This window comes from Pongo pygmaeus, chromosome 16 (genome assembly GCF_028885625.2).
Source record: "Pongo pygmaeus isolate AG05252 chromosome 16, NHGRI_mPonPyg2-v2.0_pri, whole genome shotgun sequence".
Taxonomy (NCBI): domain Eukaryota; kingdom Metazoa; phylum Chordata; class Mammalia; order Primates; family Hominidae; genus Pongo; species Pongo pygmaeus.
The window spans coordinates 56,993,537-57,012,452 of NC_072389.2; the positions used below are offsets into that span (position 1 = coordinate 56,993,537).

Sequence of the window (18,916 nt, forward strand, 5' to 3'; positions counted from 1 at the left end):
ATCAAATTGTGAAGAAGTGACATCCTAGCAATATTGAGCCTTTCTATCCGTGAACATGGAATACCTCTCCATTTATTCATATCTTCTTTTATTTCTCTCATCAGTTTTGTTGTTTTCCTCACATAGATATTGTATGTATACCTAAGTATTTATTTGTTTCTGTCTGTCTCCTTTTTTCTTTTTTGGTGCTAATGTAAGTGACATTGTGCTTTTAATTTCAAATTCCAATTACAGGAAAGCAGTTGTTTTTTCTGTAATAATCTTGTATCCTACAATCTTGTTATAATCAGTTATTTGTTCCAGTTTGGATTTTTTTGTTTTAGGAGGGTTTTGAAGTTTTTTGGACAATTCTTTGGGATTTATGTTACCTATGAACAAAGACAGTTTTATTTCTTCCTTCTCAATCTGTATATCCCTTTTCCCCCTTACTGTCTTATTGCATCTGCTAGGACTTCCAATACAATGTTGAATAGAGGGTGGCAGGAGATACCCTTACCTTGTTTCCAATTTTGGGGGAAAAGCATCTAGCTTCTCACCATTAAATATAATGTTGGCTGTAGAGTTTTTCATAGATGTTCTTTATCAAATTGAGGAAGTACCCCTCTGTTCTCAGTTTGCTGAGGACTTTTTAGCATGAATGGATGTTGAATTATGTCAAAAGTTTTTTCTGCATCTATTGATATAATCATATGACTTTTTTCCTCTTTAGTCTGTTGATGTGATAGATTATATTAATTATTTTTTTGAATATTGAACCAGCCTTGTTTACCTGGAATTAATCCTACTTGGTTGTGGTGTATAATTCTTTTTATAAAATGTTGGATTCAATTTTTTAATATTTTGTTGAGGACTTTTACATGTGTATTCATGAGAGACATTGGCCTGTAATTTTCTTTTCTTGTAATATTTTTGTCTGGTTTTGATATTGGAGCAAAACTGGCATTATAGAGTTAGTTAAGAAGTGTTTCCTCTGCTTCTGTTTCCTGAAAGAGATTGTTGAGAATTAGTATCATTCTCAACAAATGTTTGGTAGAATTCACCAGCTAAACCATCTGAGTTATGATAAATGAAGTAGAGACTAGAAAAACAATCAAGAAAGTCAACAAATCCAAAAGTGTATTCTTTGAAAAGATCGACAAAATTGACAAACCTTTACCTAGACTGACCAAGAAAAAAAAGAGAAGATTCAAATTACTAAAATCAGAAATAAAAAAGAGGATATTACTACTGATCTTAGAGAAATAAAAAGAATAATAAAGAATGTTATGAACAACTGTGTGACAACAAATTAGATAACTTAAACAAAGTGAATGAATTCCTAGAAAGACATGAACTAACAAAACTGACTCAAGAAGAAATACACAATCTGAATAGACATAGGACAAGCAGACACTGAATTCGTCATTTTTAAACCTCCAACAAAGAAAAGCCAAGACCTAGATAGCTTCATTGGTGATTTATACCAAACATTTAAAGAAAAACTAATATTAATCTTTTGCAAACACTTCCAAAAAAATAGAACACTTTCTAACTCATTTTATAGTGCCAGTATTACCTTAGTACCAAAACCAAAGACATAACAAGAAAAAAAAAAACTACAGACTAATATTTCTTATGAATGTAGACACAAAAATTCTCAACAAAATACTAGCAGACTAAACCTTGCAACACGTAGAAAGATTATATACCATGACTAACTGGGATTTATCCCAGGAATTAATAGTAAATTTAACACCTGAAAATCAATGTATCACAATATATTAACAGAATAAAGGGAAAAACAACCCACAGGACCCTCTCAATAGACACAGAAAAAGTCTTTGATGAAATCCAGCACCCTTTTGTTATAAGAACATTCAACAAAGTGGGAATAAACAGGAACTCCCTCAAACTAATAAAGGATGTTTACCAATGAACACCATCCAGAAAGTTAAAAACACACACCATACACACACACACACAATGGGAGAAAACATTTGCAAATCGCATATCTGATAAGGCACTTGTGTCTAGAACATATAAAGAACTTTTATAAATCAATAGCGATAAAACAAATAGTCCAACTAAAAAATAAAATAGGCAAAGGATTTGAACAGACATTTCTCCAAAGAAGATATAAAATGGCAAGTAAGCACATGAAAAAATGTTCAACATCATTAGTCATTAGGGAAATCATTAAAATCACAATGAGATACCACTGCATATTCACTAGGATGGCTATAATTTTAAAAAGACATTAACAAGTGTTAGCGAGGATGTGGAGAAATTGGAATTTTCACCCATTGCTGGTTAGAATGTAAAATGGTGCAGCTACTTTGGAAAACAGTTTGGTGGTCCCTCAAAATGCTTCATGTAAAGTTACCATATGACACAGTAATTGCACTCCTAGATATATACTCAAGAGAAATAAAAACATATCTGTACAAAAATTTGTATATGAGTGTGCATAGCAACATTATTCATAACAGCCAAAATGTGAAAGCAGTCTAAATGTCCATCAACTGATGAACAGATAAACAAAATGTGGTCTATCCATGCAATGAATTCTATTTGGCCATAAAAAAGAATAAAGTACTAATATGTATTACAACATGGATGAACCCTAAAAATATTATAATTAGGGAAAGAAGCCAGTCATAAAAGACAATATGTTGTATGATTCCATTTACGTGAAATGTCCAGAATAAGCAAATCTAGAGAAGACAAAAAAATAAATTTGTGATTGCCAGAGTCTGGGTGTTTAGGGGGAATAAGGAATGAGTGCTAATATGTATGAGGTTTCTTCTGGAGTTTTGAAAACGTTCTAAAGTTATAATAGATTGGGTGATAGTTACACAACTCTGTGAATATACTAAAAACCATTGAACTGTGCATTTTAAAAAGGTGAATTTATGATATGTGAAATACGTCTTAACAAAACTGTATTTAGAGAGAGAGAGAAAGAGAGAGAATGGTTTAATAAAGCTCCAACACTCAGCTTCAACCATTATCAACTCATGGCCAATCATTTCATCTATACCCCACCCCACCACTCTACCCCGTCTCCCACATTGGATAATTTTTAAAGTAAATTCCTGATATTATTTCTTCTGTAAATAATCAGTTTATCGCTCCAAAAAGTAAGGACTCTTCAAAAAAATAATCATGATACTGTTGTCACATCCAAAAATTTTTTCAATAACACCTTAGTCCGGGCGTGGTGGCTCATGCCCGTAATCCCAATACTTTGAGAAGCCAAGGCAGGCAGATCACTTGAGGTCAGGTGTTCACGACCAGCCTAGCCAACATGGTGAAACCCTGTCTCTACCAAAAAAAAAAAAAAAAAAAAAAAAAAACGAAAATTAGCTGGGCTTGGTGGCACATGCCTGTAGTCCCAGCTACTTGGGAGGCTGAGACATGAGAATTGCTTGAACCCGGGAGGCAGAGGTTGCAGTGAGCCGAGATCATGCCACTGCACTCCAGCCTGGGCAACAGAGTAAGGCTCTGTCTCAAAACCAACAACAACAACAACAAAACAAACAAACAAACAAACAAAAACTGTAATCTTAGCACTTTGGGAGATGGAGGCGGGCGGATCACCTGAGGTCAGGAGTTTGAGACCAGCCTGACCAACATGGAGAAACCCCATCTCTACTAAAAATACAAAATTAGCCAGGCGTGGTGGCGCATGCCTGTAATCTCAGCTACTTGGGAGGCTAAGGCAGGAGAATCACTTGAACCTGGGGGGTGGAGGCTGCGGTGAGCTGAGATCATGCCATTGCACTCCAGCCTGGGCAACAAGAGCAAAACTCTGTCTCAAAATAATAATAATAATAATAATAATAATAATAATAATAATTTTTAAAAACAGACCTTAATATAATCAAATATTCTGTGTTCACATTTTTCCTAATTGTCTCATTAATGTGAATTTTTAACAGCTGCTTTCTCAAATTAAGATCATACATTACATTTTGTTATTTGTCTCTTGAATTTCTGTGTATCTATAAGCTTTCTCTCCTTTTATTTTTCTTGCAATTTATTTATTGAAGAATCAGTTGTTTGTCATGTAGAGCTTCCCATATTTTGGATTTTGCTGATTGCATCACTGTGGTATCATTTAACATGATCATGATTACATAGTACTTAGCTTTTAGATGTTTGCTGTCAATTATACTACACATACGATTTAATTCATAATTCATCAACATAGTCGCTGCTCCTTTAGTCTTTATCATCCACCATATCCTTTGAAGCATCCTTAACACAAATTATCTCAGTTAGTCTTTCTAATAACCCCATGTGTAAGTATTATTATCCTCAGTTTAAGAGATGAAGAAGGCCGGGCACGGTGGCTCACTCCTGTGATCCCAGCACTTTGGGAGGCTGAGGCAGGTGGATCACAAGGTCAGGAGATCGAGACCATCCTGGTCAACATGGTGAAACCCCGTCTCTACTAAAAGACAAAGAATTAGCCGGGTGTGGTGGCAGCACCTGTAGTCCCAGCTACTGAGGAGGCTGAGGCAGGGGAATCACTTGAACCCAGAGGTTGCAGTGAGCCAAGATCACACCACTGCACTCCAGCCTGGTGACAGAACAAGACTCCGTCTCAAAAAAAAAAAAAAAAAAAAAAAAAAAGATGAAGAAAATGAGGCTTAAGGGAGGTTACAGAAACTTGGCCATAGTCAATGTGCCAGTAAATATCTGGGTTCAAACTCTCTGATATTAAAACCCATGTTGTTATCTGTTATATGATAATATCCCATCACATTGCCTGTGGTTTGTGGTGTTGTTTTTAATCAACTCTAGGAAGCAGTCTTTCAGTCCATCCAAAGAACGTACTTTCACATTTCATCTTTAACACTTAGGATGCTTTCAGCTTCAAGTAACAGAAAACTCCATCTCAAATTGACTCAACAATAAGGTTATTTATTATCTCATGTAACAAGAAATCCAGAAGAAGGCAGCTCTGGGGCTGGTTGATGACTGACTCAACAACAACATGACTGACCCAGATTCATTGTATCTCTTTACAATGGCCAGAACTGGGGTCACATGTCCACTCCTAAACTCTTAGAGGCCAGTTAAGAGGATTCTATTCCTCTTGTCTATGATAGATTTGAGAGTGTACCTCCCAGAGGCTAATAGGGTCATCTTTCCTAATGTGTAAACACCCATATAGGCCTCTATAAAGAAGAAGAGGGTCGACTGAATGTTGAATAGACAACCAACAGTATCTACTACCTGTTCCTAATGAGGTGTGCTACATATTCCACTGTGAATAATTAAAATACTTCATTATAACTGCCACGTTGAACTTTTTTCCTTTCTGCCATTTGACAATTACAGTCAATATATCAGCTTCCTCATTTACAGGAAGAAATGGCTACACAAGATGATATGTAAGGTCCCTTCCAGCTCCAGGAGTTCTGTTTCAATTTTACATTTTCATCTTCTAAAAAGCAAGTAGAAAAGTTAAACTTACAAGATATGGTCCAGAAATGATAATGGGTTTCAACTGATAAGTCATAGGCATATTGACATCCTTTCTCCCTTAAGATAAGACATAGGCATTAGATTTAAAGAGCTAAACAGACTGGAACTGGTAATATCTTTCCATTAAGTTTTAACATTGGGTTAAATGTTCTACTTCCCTCACTCATCCATTAACACCTTGCAGCTTCCAACACTCATCATACAGACAGTGACTGATCAGAAGTTTCTTTACACAACTCACTTTATTTTGGTGTCAGCATCCTCCTGGAGCATGGCTCTGGGGCTGTAGGATAGCTCTTGTATCTCTGCTTCGACTGCCAAACATGACTTTAACTTAAATCATTCCCGTCTGCTTCCTTTCATGGCTGGTTTCTGAAGGAATACTCTATTCGTTTTATCACATGCAGCCATTTTCCTTGTGAGGAACCACGGGAAACCAAAGAGAAATACTGTACACTACTGAGCACCTTTGCTACTCTTTCTTCCAATGTGAATGAAATTGCTTTATTATTTTCAGCATATGCCTACTATCAGCTTTCTCTGGGAAAACTGCTGGCTCGATCTGTAAGCAGCCCTGTTCTTATTTAACAGAAGGCTATGACTGTAACAAATGTACAACATAAAAAAGTCAAAGGCATCCTGTCCGTTACACAGGACATTCGGAATAACAAATGTACAGGAAAACTTGGGAACATGACTTAAAGTAATTTGGTCACACCCCCATTTCATTTAACTCTTTCTGGCTCAGATTTGTCATTCTGACAGGAGGCCCAGGATATAGTCCATTACCACAATTGATCATAGAAAAGACACTGGTCTCTCAGTCAGCAGCCACTGCGTGCCAGTGTTCACCATGCTAGTTCCCAGAGTTTTAGAGGATTAACTTTACTTTCTGGTTCAACCCATCTGCTGGGGAAGGTATGGCCCTATTTTGAAATGTGCAAAGGGGAGACAGTGCTGGGGGTGCCCACAGTGGAAGGAGAGAAGACAGGCTTACTGACCACCCCTATGACCTTGAATAAGTCACATCACCTTTCTGTGCCTCTTATTAACTATCATTGGGGAAAAATACCCTCACTCTGCCTGTCTCACAAGGGTTCTTGTAAAAATCAAATGAGAACACGAATAGGAAAGCATTTTCATAAATGCAAACCAGTGTTATCATTTTCAGATATGAAATTTCCTCTGCAGCACTTTTTTTTGGCCACATGATTACTGCACACCTCGCGCCAGACAGACTATAAAGCTGTTTCACCTCTTTTCACATTTTGCATAAAATTTCATATAGAGATTACACCAGCCATGCTGCATCCATCCCTTTAGTTCATTTTCCTCCACCACATCTCTGAATGCAAATCCCACCATCATGTGAAACACTGCATAGCTGCAACTTGCAAAACTCAATGAACCTTAGACTGCCAAGATAAGTCCCATAAGCAAAGGTTATGCTCAAAATATGCTGCAAAAGTTCAAGAAGGAGAGAGAGATCACATCTAATTAGAAAAGGCCTCTGGAAGGTAAATCTAAATGCCATGTATTTTCATAATGTTGGTCTTTGTCCTATGTCACCCCACTCTACTGTCATGCTTCAGAAACTTGACTTTATTTTCTCTATCTTTGGAGCTCTCAAGAACCTGGCAGAGAGAACATCTCAGGGTATATTCAGGGATGAAGTGAACGGGCTCAACGACTAACAAACCCAGTGGATTTTAACATTTACCCAGCCCAACGAGGTCCAACTATCTTTAGGTTACCACGACATATAGGACTTTCCCGGCCCAAGAACTCCCTCGGAACCCCCAAGGGAGGAACTTTCACTGAGTATGCACTAAGTGCCAGACCCTAAGTGCCATGGGTCGCTTAATCCTCACAACACTTTTTCAAGCTTGAAGCCTGTTTTACAGATGAGGACACGAAGGCTCAGACAGGCTAAGTTGTCCGGTCTCACCTCAGTGAAGCCACCACTGTGCTTGGGCTTTCCAGCCCCTCACGCCATCACCCTAGAGCCTTGCTAACCTCCACCTCGCTTACCTCCCTCCCTCCCTAGGCTGCCAACCCAACTACTCTCTCCTCCCACGCCCCCGCCCAGCCAGGAAAACCTGGGGCGGGCGTGGTCTGTACCTGAGACCGCTCTCAACGCGGCTTCCGTGTCAGGATGCTCGCCCACAGGAACGCTCATCACAAGCTTGAAAGCCTTTGCCACCCACGCTCTCCGGAGCCCCGAGCGTCTCCAAAGAGCCTGCCCAGGCTTCCCCCCGACCCAGGTGCTTCCTCCCCTGCAGAGCTGTGGCGGGGCTCAAACCCCGATTCCGGGAGGGGACACCTGTCGGGGAAGGGCGAGGCTGGGGGACTGCGGGGCCGCGGCGAGGCGCAGCCGGGAACTACGCTTCCCAGCCTGCTCCGCTGCAGCCGCGCGCCCCGGCGCCGCGCCCGGCCGGGAGCCGCCTGTTGATCGCCGCGCTCGCCCCGGCCACGGCGCCGCCCCTGTTCTCCCGGCCCCGCTCCACCGGGGCTGACGGACTGACGGCCAGCACAGCCGGCTCCGGGATGAGCGCACGGACGGGTGAGCGCCCCGGGGGGCGAGTGGGGCCTGTTCTGGCCAGCCAGTGTCTGCAGCCCCCGGGCCCGCAGCGCGGTGGCCACTGTGCCCTCCCTGCCCGCGGGAGGATGCTCCGCGACATGGGCGCTCGGCCGGGCGGACGCGCAGAGCCGGGCCGCCTCTCGCCTCTCGCCTCCCGGCCCGGTCGGCTGCGCGGGGAGACCAGGCGCTGCGCCGGGGCGGGAGGCGCCCGCCGGGGTGTGGGTCCCGCGCCCAGCACTGCGGTGCCGCAGCCTCTGCAGCCCGCTGGGCCGCAGCGGGGAGGGCGCGGTCTCCTGTCCTCCCGGGCTGCGGGGCTGTGTTCTTCCACTCCGGGCTTTGTTCCCCCACTTTTCCCCTTCCTGTGCATGTTTGGTGAGCTCCTGGAGCGGTATGCATCTCCCTGCCTCGTTCAGCAGGCGATGGGGAGGGTGGACTGGCCGGCGTCTTTCCTGAGATCGCTGGAGCTGTCACTCGCAGGGCGTTTCAGCCTCCCAGAAAGCGGCCTCGTGCGGATCCTCGAGAACCTTATTATTATTGTTATTACTTTTCTGGTTAAAGTAATGTTAGTATGTGCTCCCTTGAGGCTTCCTAAATTTTCCCTGTTGACCTGCGGAAATGAAGGTGGATTTTTAAAACAGTAATAAAAGGCTCCTAATGGGAATTTTTAGAGTATTCAGAGGTAGGAAGGTGATGCCGTCACAATGCAAATTAGCAGTGAAGGAAGCCGTGCTTGCTGCAGCCTCGTCTGTGCCCATTACATATCTGAATCACGAGGCATTTAGGACGGGAATGAAAAGAAGATCGGGGGAGGTGTTTTAAAAACCAGGTTCTCCTCTTAGCTTGACCATTCAGGAGCTGAGGGACCTAGGCAAGTCCCTCCACCTCTCTGGGCCTCTGCAAATAAAGGGGCGTTTGGGCTAAATGATTTGTAAACCTCTGTTCTTCCAAGATTCTCTCCTCTCAGGGAACTGAAAAGATGAGAGTGTTTCTGTTTAACAGCACTACAAAAAGCCTAATTGTGACAACAGGCGCCTCTGCCCTAGTGAGGAGGAATGATTTTTCAGAGCTTCAGCAATCTGATTTTTTTTTAAAGATAAAACTGATGTTCTCGATCTACTCTCTTCAGCCTAACCCAATAGATACGCATTGCAATCATTTTAATTTTTGTAAGGTACTGTACGTTGGTGGGCAACAAAATGATGGGGTTTGTTTTTGTCTTTAATTTGCTGAAGGTGAAGTGATGGAATCAGCAGATAAAGGATTAGTGGCTCCCTAGGGCTGGGCATGAGTGGTCAAATGTGGTCAGCATGGAGGTCGGAGAGGAAGCCCCAGCAAGAAGTACCCAGAATGTATATACACAGAAAAGAGAAGATGCGTACTGATGGATCATTGTTTGAAAAAGAAATACACAATAGAAGGAATGAGAGAATCAGGAACTGGGCGCTCTGCAAACCTAACATAACAGTTGAATAAGGCAAGGACTTACCAACTGGTCCAAAACCTTTGAGTGAAAGGTGGTTGGGGATAGGATTTTCATATTATTTCAAAGTATCTCACCACAAGTTACTCTGGGAAAATTTGTCCTTACAATGGAGAAATTAGGTCACCACTGGAACCAAATGACCAAGTTTAGCGGCATCTACTGTGAGTTTCCCGTTGTGAAGCAATAAGGAGGCATAATTTTACCTCTGTAGTGTTCCTACAAAAAGACTTGGGGATGGGGCAGAGCAAATGGGAGCAACTATTGTAGGTTAAAATACTCAAGTGATACAACAGTGAATTGGGATGTGTGAACTTTGAATCCTAGCTGAGAAAAAAAAAGCTATAAAAGACAATTTGGAGATAGTTGGGGATGTTTGAATATGGATTGCATGTTAGATGATATTATGGAATTGGTGTTAATTTTCTTAGGTGCAATAATGGTTCATTCTTGTGGTTACGTAAACCAGACAATCGTTATTCTTTGGAGATGTGGATATTGGAGGTGAAATGTCATGATAATCTGCAACTTTCAGCTGTGTCAGAAAAAAAAAAAGTATAGGGGTAGCAGAACAAGTTCAGGAACGTAGCAAACGTGGCAGAATGATGACGGTTGGTGAATCAAGAAGAAAACAAATGTTTATTGTACTATTCTTTTAACTTTTCTATAGATTTGAACTTTAAGAAATGGGGGAAGTCAAATAAATAAGTAAATAAAGAGAAAGTGTTGTAGAAGACGGGGTGGTTTGTGACAAACAGCTGCAGTGAATCTGTGGGGAATTTCTTGGCTTCACCTTCCCAAAATTGAAATCACCTATTGGAGGTGTGAGTGGGGGGAGGGTGGTGTTCCCATTTTTGGTTTATCTTGGCTACTCTCAATCATTTATGCTTAAGATACCCCATCCTCTAGCTTCAACTTCAAAGTATTAGTAATTCCCCATACCTAAGAAATTCTAGCCCTACCCAAGAACCATCCCGAAAGTGCTGTCCCTTTCCTCTCTATGTCCGAGATCTGTGTCAGTGAGTAACGAAGTTTGAGAACATAGGCAGTGGTTCATTTTATTTTGGGTTAGGGAAGTGTTGGGGGGAAAATGATTTAGCTTTGTGATAGGACAGAAGTTTTGGGGTTTCCTCTCATTCCCTTGTGTGTAAATCATATACAACCAAATGTTTTCCTTATAGACTTTAAGTGGTTCAAAGAGGTTCATAGAAGGCATGTGCAGAAGAGACTTCCTGTTACCAGACTACGAAAACAGAATCAACTCTTACGATACAACACTTAATCTCTTTCACGGAATCCCTTGCTGCAAAGATATTTTTGCTTTACCTGGATTGTGTATGTATATGTAGACATGAAAATACTAATTTAAAGTACACATATTTACTTGCATGAATGTCTGTGTGTACCTGTGAATCTCTCAGTCAGTATTCCCCAAAATACATAGAATGTTAATGGGTTACAAGAAAAAGAAATTGCCTAGCCAGATGTGGAAAACACTCAACAAAGCTGGACAAGTTGGTTTATTCTTGACTTTCCAGAGCCTTTCATGGGTTAATGATCATTGTATATGGGGATGTAAATGGGGTGGGAATATCCATAGGATGTGATATGTAATGTTTCCCAAACTGTGTGCAAAAATAAAAAATGAAAAATATCTTGAGGGGCTATCATTACATGGAACCACCTTTGAGAAACTGCCTTTAATGCATTTTTGAGTGAAAGGTCAGGACATATGATTAAATGTGTAAGTTGTAAGTATCTGTGCTTCACATTACCTACAGATTAGAATTCAAATTTCAGTTTCTGGTTTTAATGGATCATAACAGTTTGACCCCAGTCTACTTTTTCATCCTAAATTTCCCAACTTTCTTCCTATAAATTATCCTGCTTAGTCCTTTGTTCTATACTATGAACCATTTTTATTTTCAGCACACCAAAAAGTCAATTCTACATAACTTTAAGGCTTCGTGGTTGTGTAAAATGAGATGTGCTCTTCTGCTATGGCTCTTCCATGGACTGAGATAGCCACCTTTCCTCCCAAAGCCATTTTGAGCTCCTTGGCCTTGGTCCCATGTTTCAGCACAACCTTCCTTAAAGCTGTGATTTCTTGCTATTTCTGCTTTTATGATTTGCCATCCTGTTTTGGCATCAAGGCTGCCCCACTAATTACCTCTTTCACATGTGTCATCAGTATTCCTGGGTTCCCCTGGTGACAGCTAGGTAGGATGGGGATGAGAAGGTCAGCTCCAGGACTGTGAGGGGCAGTTGCTCACGAAACAGGGCCCAAGGCCAGCCATGCCAAGCCTGGACATGAGGAGAAAGGAGACAAGCTGGGGCACAAGCCCTAAGAAAGGACCAGGAGGTCCCTCATCAGAGTGGTTAGAGGAGTATGGAGTCCAGTGAGCTGGGCTGCTATTCAAGCAGTGTGCATGGGGACAACTGTCCTCATTGTTGATAAACAACCATTCTGACTGGGCAGTATCCATTCTATACCAGTTGCTAAATGTTTTGCACATCATCTAGGTAAGCACTCACAAGTCAGGGTGCACACAGCATCCATAAATCGTTACAAAGCCTGGATCAAAACCTAGCTGGTATAAAATGCCAAAGAAAGAGACAAGATGAGTGAGTCAAAGACCACATAAGCAAGCAGAAGAAAGGAGGGCACATGAATCAAAGGACAAAAAGCAGGAAACCCGGGGCCAATCAGGAAGTTAGAAGAAGCCCATAAGTTCCCAAAGGCAAGAGGAAGGACATGGTTAAAAGCAACAGGCAGTTAAAAACCAGAAAGGCACAGATCTCCAAGTGGAAGGCAAGGAGATAAATAGAGGTCAAGCAACAGGAACCCCTCTAAAAACAGAAAAGAAGGCCAAACACAGGGACAAGGCAACAGCAGGAAATAGGACACACCATGAGAATTAGAAACCAAGAGGCAGGCTGGTCAGACAGCAAGACTTTTTGGCTTTTTGACTACTTCCTGCCCAGGTGGAAATCTATCTAATAGCTTGGCCAGCTTACACTATGGTGGCTTTCTGCACCTGGCAACACTGACCCGCAGCTCTTACAGGTTCTGCCTCTTTATATTCCGCAGATCTTGATGGGGAAAACAGAGGAAAAGAACACCCAAAAAACGAGATTATTCCACAACCAAGGACGAAAGAAAAATAGCCTTGACTGAGGGCTTGCGCTTGCTAGACACTGTGCCTAATATGTACATGGTCACCTTAAGTGTCACCTCAGCCTTCTGAGATAAGCACTGTTCTTTGCTTGTTTTACTGAGGAAGGAACAGAGGTTTGGAGAGGTTGTCACTGCACGCATATCTGCACCATCAGACCTTGGGTTGGTTAACTCCAAGGCCCGTGCTTTTAGTCTTCTCTGTTCTTCTAACCTTGGACAGGAGCAGTCACTAGTGGGCACCTTGTTTTTCAAGTATGATTTAAACTTTGGCAAGCTTGTGTTGTAAGATTGGGAAATACGAGCTCTGCATTCTAGTAAGATCTGTTCCTCTTTCCTCTTTCAGCTTGTTCATTCCCATTGCCATACCATATTTCTGACTGAGACTTCTCCTTATCCCGCCTCATTCTGTCCTTCATCCTCTGCAAGTATTTCCCAGAATATGTAGAAGCCTTTTAGTTGTTTTAAAATAAAGCAAACTTAACTGGCCCATCTTCAAATGGCTACATTACAAAACAGGCCATTGCTGTGTTATATTGCCCAGCAGCCAGAAATGAATTAAATATCTAGGATCAATTCATGTTTTGTTGGAGGATACATTGATATGCAGATTCTGTTCTAATTTACTAGTTTTAGAAAATGTGGATTTGGATCTGGTGAAAATCGGTGTACTAATTGTTTAAAATTATGAAATATTGAAGATATATTAAAAAGAATAAAGAGGGCTGAGTGTGGTGGCTCATGCCTGTAATCCCAGCACTTTGGGAGGCCGAGGCAGGTGGATCACCTGTGATCAGGAGCTCGAGACCAGCCTGGCCAACATGGTGAAACCCCATCTCTACTAAAAATACAAAAATTAGCCGGGCATGGTGGCGGGCGCCTGTAGTCCCAGCTAGTCTACTCGGGAGGCTGAGGCAGGAGAATGGAGTGGACCCGGGAGGCGGAGCTTGCAGTGAGCGAAGATCACACCACTGCACTCCAGCCTGGGCGACAGAGCGAGACTCCGTCTCAAAAAAAAAAAAAAAAAAAAATCCATACTCCTTATTTTCCTTCCCAAGGCTTGTATATTTGGATAATAGGAAGAGTTATTTAAGGGCCCAAGTCATGCTTCCATCAGCTCAAGTCTTTAATCCTATTTTCCGTTTTCCTAACTGGCTCCTGTACTTGCCCACCAGGACTCCTGGAAGCCTTGTTAGGCATTTGCTTCACTCCAGCGTGTACATTAGCATCGTATTGCATGTTAAATGCTTGCCATGGGACAAACACACTGCTGGAGGGGAGGCTGTAGCAGTGCTTTTCTAACTTCCCACTGCAGCATTGCTAACAGGAAGGGAAGGCAAATGGGAGCCCTTGGGCAGCCTTGGTGGGGGCAAAAGCAGAACAGCCATGAGCTGGAAAAGCTTTGATTTGACTTTAAAAGCTATGAGAATGCTGCATTCTTCTCCACAGTATTTCTGTATTTGTTTTTTAAAAATACAGCCTGGGCAACGTAGCGAGACCCTATCTCTACAAAAAATTTAAAAACTAGCTGAGTATAGTGGCACACACCTGTAGTCTCAGCTGGGGTCAAGGGAGGTGGGGGGAGTATTGAGGCAAGAGGTTCACTTAAGCTCAGGAGTACAAGGCTGCAGTGAGCTATGATCACACCATTGCACTCCAGCCTGGGGAACAGAATGAGACCCTATTTCTAATAATAATAATAATAATAATAATAATAATAACAACTAGCTTTTCCCCAAATCTTCAAATCAAAGTTGTGCTCCAGGAGGCTGCAAGTTTTTTTTTTTTCTCCTCTGACTTTGGGACCCCCTGGTACATTGATACAACATAGGCAATTTGTTTTAACAGCTATGTTACATAGTATTAACATGTTATTTAAATTAATTAATGTATTTTCCCACTGAAGTATGACATGGCACTTGTCTTCTGGGAGTTCGTAGTGTAGCTGGAGAGAGAACCATACATGCAACATACATGAAAAGATAGCAAGATCCATCAAATTGGTGATGTAGGCATACAAATTTAAAGGAAGGAGCAACTTCTGTGGGCTTAGATGATCTCAGAAAGCTCCATCACAGGGAGAGGAAGCAGTGGATAGAGTGGAATGAGCTCTGGACCTGTGGGTTCATTTGAACTCATTTCTTTCACATGACATTTGTTACACAATATTTATTGGATAACTACTTCAGATCAAGAACTGTGCTGGGAGTCAGGATTTTATCGGTGAATAAAACTCATACAGTCCCCCTCCCTCACAGAGATTAGCGAGGAAAATAGAGATAAAGCAAGTAGTTGTAATAAAGCCAAGAACAGATGTGATTAAAGGGGTAGCATGGAGATGGGGAGTGACCCAGACCTTCTCTCGAGATCCAAACAAGGCTTCCCTGAAGAAGTGAAGCTTGCATGAGACCAGGGGATGAGTAGGATAGCAGTCAGCCAGAGGGGAGTGGTGTGAGAGTGTTCTGAGCAGAGAGAACAACATAAGGCATGATCCAGGCATTGGAAGTGAGCCAGGAGGCTGGAGCCAGGAGGAGATGGGGAGTGCAGCACAGGATGAGGCTGATGAGGATGACAGAAGACAGACTGAATTTGAACCTTATCCTCAAGGCAGCAGAAGCCACTGGAGGATTTTAAGTAACTAGAGAAGAGTTGTTTAACTCTGTGCTCACTTTGGCCATTTGTATGGCGAATGGATCAGAAGGGGATAGGCCTGAATGTGGGCAATGCAGATGAGTGAAGTAGGTGGATTCTCAACACGTTTAGGTAAGGACAAGATTTAGTGATTGATGGCTGGAAAAGAGACGAGGGAGAGAAGACGTCAAGGATGGCTCCCTGGTTTTTTGGCCAATTTCCTGAAATGGGGGATTCTGGAGGAGGAAAGATGATGAGAGCACTTCTGACATATTTGAGGTGTCTGAGGCAGTCAAGGAGAGATGTGGATTAGGCAGATGGAAATATAGGGGCCTAACCCTCAGGAACAAGGTCTAGGATGAAGATACAGATTTTGGAGTCTCCTGGATATGTATTATAATTAAAATTTTGGAGGCAGATGAGTTCCTCCAGAGAGAATATGTAGTATGGAAATAGAAGAATTTATAAGATGAGACCTTGAAGAATGCCAGTATTTAAGGTGGAGGAAGAAGAATTGCTAAAAGAGACCAAAAAGAAATGGTCAGAGAAATAGGAGAAAAACCATCTATGTTGCTGGATTGGGCAATCTTTAAGGCCTGTCTCAGCTCTGACATTCTGTGGTCCTGCAGAACTGGGATCTGAGCCAGGTCTCAAGAGCAGAGCGCATAGATAGGCCATGAGAATAAAGAACAGCATTCCAAGTAATATCATTATATCAGCCAGCATCCCGACAAGAAACAGGGGATACACTCAAACTGAGTAACTTGAGAAAAATTTAATAAAGAGGCTATTTACAAAGATGGGGGGAGGATTTAGGGAATCCATCAAGGCAGAACTCTGGCACCAGTTGCACAAGGACCCCTTACCACCCAAGGCCTGAGGCCAGCCAGGGGCAGGCAGCTGTATGGAGAGGGCTGCCTGTTGGGAGATGTGACCTTCTGGACCCAACCTCCCCCTCCCCTGCTCTCCAGTTTCCTGCTAGTGCCCCCTATGGGCCAAACAGAAGCCAGATAGGAAGGGAACCCATTGATACAGTCTAAATAGATCATCTTCCTGGAGCACAGAGCAGCAGGGGAGTGGATGTGGAGGGGCAAACAGAAGACAGCCAGAACAATCATCCTGGAAAATGGAAGTATTTTGGTAAGAGGGTGTGTTCATTCCCTATTGCTGCTGTAACAAATTAGCATAAATCCAGTGGCTTAAAACAATACAAATTTATTCTTATTGTTGTGGAAGTTAGAAGTCTGAAACACATGTCACTGGGCTAAAATCAAGGTGTCACAAGACTGTATTCCTTTCTAAAGGCCCTAGGGGAGAATCCATGTCCTTTCCCTTCCCACCCTCCAGAGGCTGCCTACATCCCTTGGCTCATGGCCCCTTCCACCATCTTCAAAGCAAAAAAATTGCATGACACTGACTCTTCTGCCTTCCTCTTCCATCTTTTAAGAGTCCTTTGGATTACATTGGCACACCCAGATCTTCCAAAATGTCTTTCTATTTTTAAATCCTTAATCTGGGCTGGGCGTGGTGGCTCACGCCTGTAATCCCAGCACTTTGGGAGGCCGAGGTGGGTGGATCACTTGAGATCAGGTGCTCAAGATGAGCCTGGGCAACATGGTGAAACCCCATCTCTACTAAAAATACAAAAAATTAGCTGAGTGTGGTGGTGCATGCCTGTAATCACAGCTACTCTGGAGGCTGAGGCAGGAGAATTGCTTGAACCTGGGAGGCGGAGGTTGCAGTGAGCTGAGGTCGTGCCATTGCACTCCAGCCTGGGCAACAAGAACAAAACTCTGTCTCAAAAAAAGAAAAAAATCCTTAATCCTTAATCTAATCACAACTCATTTGTTTTGCCATGTAAAGTAGTAACATATAGATGTGAGGAATAGGAGGAGGACATATTTAGGTGGCCACGATTCTGCCTACCACAGAGAGCAAATAAGCCATTTTAGCTGAAGTGGGCTCCCCAGGAAAGTAATGAGAGAGAAAACAGGAAGTGCAGGTTAAAGCCAAATCATGGGAGCTTTGGAGCTAGATTGTCTGGATTTCATTCTGTAGACAAGAGGGAGCCATTGTAAGTTCTTAACCAGGGAAGTGGCTTGTTAGCAGTGTTGAGAAAAATGATCCAATTATAGTGTTCTGGATAGCTTACAGGGAAAAACAGAAATCTTTCAAAGATGCAATCAGAGTAGTCCAGGCATGAAGGAACAAAAGGCTGAAACAAGAGTGAAAAGAAGGGGTGGTGTGAAAAATGTTGTGCAATAAGGACCTGCAGGAGGTGCTGACCGGCTGGACTCAGAAAAAAGTGGGAGAATCTGAAGTTGGTCTGAGTGTTGGGAGTGTCTGACTGGTAGATTAATCTAGACAACAACTCTGTTTTAGAGAAAAATTAGGAGTTTAGGTTTAGTTACAGAATCCAGCAATAGAAATCCAAATAAGAGGCTGGGCACTGTGGCTCATGCCTGTAATTCCAGCACTTTGGGAGGCTGAGGCAGGAGGAGTGCTTGAGCCCAGGAATTCAAGACCAGCCTGGGCAATATAGCAAGACCTCATCTCTGCAAAAAAGAAAAAAAAATTTAATTAGCTGGGCATGGTGACATGCACCTGTAGACCCAGCTACTCGAGGGACTGAGGCAGGAAGATCATTTGAGCCCAGGAATTGGAGGCTGCAGTTAGCTATGATCAAGCCAGCCTGGGCAACAGAGTTGAGACCCTGTCTTTAAAAAAAAAAAAAATTCAAATAGAATCTTATAAACTCTAAGATACCATTGATTGTAAAACTCTCCAGTATTTTATGTATCACTAAGAAAAAAAGGCTGGCAATCAAAATATAACATGTTTTCTTAAAAATACAAATTTTTGGCCGGGCATGGTGGCTCATGCCTGTAATCCCAGCACTTTGGGAGGCCAAGACAGGCAGATCACGAGGTCAGGAGATCGAGACCATCCTGGCTAACACGGTGAAACCCTGTCTCCACTAAAAATACAAAAAAAAATTATCCGGGCGTGGTGGCAGGCACCTGTATTCCCAGCTACTCGAGAGGCTGAGGCAGGAGAATGGCATGAACCCGGGAGGCAGAGCTTGCAGTGAGCCGAGATTGCGCCACTGCACTCCAGCCTGGGTGAGAGTATGAGACTCCGTCTCAAAAAAAAAAAAAAATACAAATTTTTGGCTGGGCACAGTGGCTCATACCTGTAATTCCAGCACTTCAGTAGGCCAAGCTGGGAGGATCGTTTGAACACAGGAGTTGGAGACCAGCCTGGACAACATAGTGAGATCCTGTATCTTCAAAAAATAAAAAAATAAAAATAGCCGGGCATGGTGGTGCACACCTGTAGTCCTAGCTACTCAGGAGACTGATGTGGGAGAATCGCTTAAGCCCAAGAGGTCAAGGCTGCAATGAGTTGTAATGACACACAACTGAACTCAAGCCTGGGCAACAGAGTGAGACCGTGTCTCAAAAAATAATAATAATTTTTCCTTTATTGAAAGAGCTGTTTTCGACTTCCACATAGGTTTTTTGAAATCTTTTTTACTGAAGTGTAAATGACATAAAGTGCACATATTTCAAGT

General features: G+C 42.5%; 2 protein-coding genes across 3 annotated transcripts in view; one reads left to right on the plus strand and one right to left on the minus strand.

The window, feature by feature from the left end:
• LYSMD2 (LysM domain containing 2) overlaps nt 1–7,736 on the minus strand; it is a 27,982-nt gene extending 20,246 nt beyond the window's left edge. Inside the window, exon 1 of the mRNA XM_054451719.2 lies at nt 7,597–7,736. The gene's annotated coding sequence lies outside the window, so the exon portion shown is untranslated. The remainder of the gene's footprint in view (nt 1–7,596) is intronic.
• TMOD2 (tropomodulin 2) overlaps nt 7,698–18,916 on the plus strand; it is a 64,148-nt gene continuing 52,929 nt past the window's right edge. Inside the window, exon 1 of one of the 2 annotated variants that reach the window (XM_054451715.2) lies at nt 7,698–8,038. The gene's annotated coding sequence lies outside the window, so the exon portion shown is untranslated. The remainder of the gene's footprint in view (nt 8,039–18,916) is intronic. The other variant, XM_054451716.2, reaches the window with a different exon arrangement.